The following is a 4,256-nucleotide window of genomic DNA, read 5'->3' on the forward strand; positions in this document are numbered from 1 at the left end:
CATAATGCCGTGCCTCTCTCTTGAGCTTCTTTCTTTTATTCTTAGAAAAAGATGGAGGAAACTCCCCACAGGCGAGAAAGTTCACTAAATCGGCAAACCATGGGAGTTCCCTTGCTTCAATAGCGTACAAGAAATCATCAAGCATTCTATCTTCAATTTGAGAACCATCATCTTGAATTGGAAAATCTTCCAAACGAGAAAGATGGTCCGCCACAACATTTTCCGCTCCTCTTTTATCCCTAATCTCAATGTAAAAGGTTTGGAGCTCAAGAACCCACCGAATCAACCTTGGCTTGGACTCTTTCTTAGCAAAAAGATACTTGAGAGCCGCATGATCGATAAAGACAATGGTTTTGAAACCCAATAGATAACAACAAAACTTCTCAAAAGCATGAACTTTGGCAAAAAATTCCTTCTCCGTTGTAGTGTAATTCCGTTAAGCTCCATCTAGAGTCTTGGACATATAATAGATCACATGAAGTTTCTTGTCCACTCTTTGACCCAAAATACCTCCTATTGCCGAATCGCTTGCATCACACATCAACTCAAATGGTAAATCCCATCTTGGAGCTTGTACAATAGGAGTAGAGATTAGAGCTTTCTTCAAATTATTGAATGCCTCCAAACACTTATCATCAAACACAAAGTCGGCATCTTTTTGAAGAAGATTATTAAGGGGCTTTGCAATGAGTGTGAAATCCTTGATGAATCTTCTACAAAACCCGGCATGCCATAAGAAAGATATCACTCCCTTAACGTTCACTGGAGGTGGAAGCTTTTCAATGACTTCGATTTTAGCTTTATCCACCTCTATCCCCTTATGAGAGATCTTGTGGCCAAGGACTATGTCTTCCTCCACCATGAAGTGACATTTTTCCCAATTCAAGACCAAGTTCACCTTTTCACACCTTGCAAGACACTTTTCATGGTTTTCAAGGCATGCCTCAAATGAAACACCTCCTACGGAGAAGTCGTCCATAAAAACCTCCATCTCCTCTTCCAACATATCTCCAAATATACTCATTATGCATCTTTGAAATGTCGCGGGAGCATTGCAAAGGCCGAATGGCATTCTCCTATAAGAAAATGTACCATATGGACAAGTGAATGTTGTTTTCTCTTGGTCATCCAGGTGGTTAGGGATTTGGAAAAATCCCGAATAACCATCAAGAAAATAATAGAACTTGTGCCGTGTTAGTCTTTCAAGCATTTGATCAATAAAAGGAAGGGGGAAATGATCTTTCTTTGTTGATGTGTTTAGACGTCTATAGTCTATACACATCCTCCATCTTGTGACCATACTCGTCGGAATGAGCTCACCTTTCTCATTCTCAACGACGGTCATACCTCCCTTTTTTGGGACAACGTGAACGGGAGAAACCCACCTAGAACTAGAAATGGGGAATATGATTCTCGGATCCAAAAGTTTGGTGATCTCCTTTTTCACTACCTCTCCCATTGGGGGGTGTAGCTTTCGTTGCCTCTCAATAGAAGGTGAAGCACCATACTCAAGAGTTATGTGATGTGTACATAAAGCGGGGCTTATACCTTTGAGGTCATCAATGGTATAACCCAAAGCACTTCGGTGTTTTTTGAAAACACCACACAACTTTTGAGCTTGATGCTCACTCAAAGAAGAGCTAACAATCACGGGAAAAGTGGAGTTGGGTCCCAAAAACTCATACCTAAGGTGTGATGGAAGAGGTTTGAGATCAACCATTGGAGCACCTTTACCTTCCTTCGATGTTTCCACTTGCAACGCTTCTTGGCTAGAAATGCTCAAACACATTTGTTCTTCATCATCCTTAAAGCTTCCATTGAGCAAATCTTCATACAAACCCATCTCCTTGTTTGGGGTACCTATCTTCTCCTTATTTAACAAAACATTCTTAAGAGCATCGTGAGAAATGAGTAATTGCTCATGCATGGAAGACACAACATGATCGAGAGAATCAATTAACATGCAATTTTCTAGAGAAGAACTTGGATATTTCATGCTATCATTCAAATCAAATTCTATCACTTCATCCCTTACTTTGAGTGAAATTTTAGCACTTTTTACATCTATCAAAGCACCCGAAGTAGCAAGGAATGGTCTCCCTAGAATGATGGGGATGTTAGCATCTTCATCCATCTCAAGCATAACAAAATCCACCGGAATAACAAATTTCCCGACCCTTAAAGGAACATCCTCTACCTTACCCTTAGGGAACTTAATTGACCTATCGGCCAATTGCAAAGTGATGTTAGTAGGTAAGAGTTCTCCTAGCTCAATTCTTTGGTATACCGAGTATGGCATAAGGCTAACACTAGCTCCTAGGTGACACAAGACATTCTCAATTTGCATTTTATAAATGGCACAAGGGATAGAAAAGTTTCCGGGATCTTTTAGCTTAGGTGGCATATTGTTCATTATGATAGCACCACAATTCTCGATCAAGTTCACCGTCTCTACACCATCACATGTTCTCCTACCACTCAAAATGTCCTTGAGGAATTTTGCGTAGTTGGGTATTTGGGTGACAACTTCGATAAATGGTAAAGAGAGGTGAAGTTGCTTAAGCATGTCTATGAATCTTCCAAATTGTTCATCTAACTTGTGTCTCATGAATTTTTGTGGATAAGGAAGCTTAAGTTTCACAATCTCTTTCTCCACTCTCACCCCACTAGGTTTCTTAATCTCAACCTCACTCAAACATGCACCATTTCTCTCATCTTCAACCAATGCCCCTTTTGTGCCCTCTTTAGTCTCACTCATCCTAGGCAAACTTTCCTCAAGGACCTTACCACTCCTTGTGACAATAGCATTGACCGGTCTCTTAGGATCTAGGCCTTGGGAAGGTAAAGAAGAAGGACTAGCATGGTCTTTCAAAGCATTAGCAAGTTGAGAAATTTGGTTTTCAAGCATCTTATTATGAGTCATCATTTCATTAAATTTCTTATCACTTACGTTCATGTAAGTGTTTAACAACTTTGTTTGATTTTCAATGATTTCTTCCAAATTTGTTCTATGCGAAGAAGAAGAGGATTGAACATAGGAATTATCATTTTGGGCTTTTGGAGCAAATCCGGGTGGAGGGCCTCTTTGAGCATTGTTTTGAAAATTGCCTCTCCCTTGATTGTTCCAATTACCCCTACCTTGATTTTGACCATAACCTTGATTATGGTTACCACTACCTTGATTATGATTCCCATAACCTTGGTTTTGATTACCATAATTTTGGTTTTGATTTTGGCTACTATAACCTTGATTGTTATAGTTACCTCGAGAACCTTGGTTCCTATAACCACCACCTTGGTTATAGTTGTCAAAATTGCAATGATTGTTGTAATTCCTATTCCATTGACCTCTTTGATTCTCAAACCTAGAATCATGATTATTTGACACATAGTTCACATGCTCATACGACCCACAATCATCACAAAACAAGCATCCACTAGGCATGTTACTAGAAGAAGGAAGGGGTTGAGAATTAGAAGACGTACCTCTCCCCTTAGTTTGGGAGGGAAGACTTGAAACTTGGTAGGTAGCGTTTTCCAACTTTGCCTTGATAGCGGACATCTCCTTCCCCAAGTTTGTCATTAGAGAGGATAGATTGTTGATTGCATTTAGATGATAAACCGAGTACACCGAAGAGCTACTCTTGCTAGTTGATTCTCTTTCTCCATCTTGCCAATCTCTATAGTACCTCACTACGTCCTCAATTATGTCCACCACTTCCTCTTCCGTTTTGTTCATGATAGGACCTCCGGCTCCTCCATCTAAACATGATTTTCCTTGAAGGCTAAGACCTTCATAGAAAATTTGAATGATTTGATAGCTTAGAATTCCGTGATGAGGACATTCTCTTTGATACTTCTTGTATCTCTCCTATGCTTCATAGAGGCTCTCATTTGGCTTTTGCTTGAAACCTTGAATCAAAGCTCTAGCTTCCGCCGTTTTCTTTTGAGGATAGAAACGGGATAGAAATTCCTTGGTGACCTCGTCCCATGTCCTTAGAGAATTCGGCTTTACCTCCTTGTCTAGCCATTCCAAAGCACAGCCTATGAGAGAAAAGGGAAAAAGCTTGAGGCTCATGAATTCTTGGGAAATTCCGTTCACCTTGATAGTATTGCAATACTTCTCGAACTCCTTGAGATGGTTTAGTGGGCTTTCATGCTTGGCCCCACTAAATTGTCGCCTCTCTATCAAAGTAATCATTGCCGGTCTTATTTCAAAATCATTTGCCGGTGTTGTAGGCGGAGCAATCCCACTC

At 40.2% G+C, this 4,256-nt stretch overlaps 1 non-coding gene across 1 annotated transcript; it reads left to right on the forward strand.

Annotated features, from left to right (window-relative positions):
* The first annotated feature begins 3,827 nt into the window (after window positions 1-3,827).
* Window positions 3,828-3,933, forward strand: LOC145590288 (small nucleolar RNA R71). Its single transcript, XR_014101924.1, has one exon. It is a non-coding gene; the product is annotated as a small nucleolar RNA R71 (small nucleolar RNA).
* Window positions 3,934-4,256: the final 323 nt, after the last annotated feature.

The sequence above is a fragment of the Chenopodium album genome, chromosome 17 (assembly GCF_948465745.1).
Source record: "Chenopodium album chromosome 17, dcCheAlbu1.1, whole genome shotgun sequence".
Taxonomy (NCBI): domain Eukaryota; kingdom Viridiplantae; phylum Streptophyta; class Magnoliopsida; order Caryophyllales; family Amaranthaceae; genus Chenopodium; species Chenopodium album.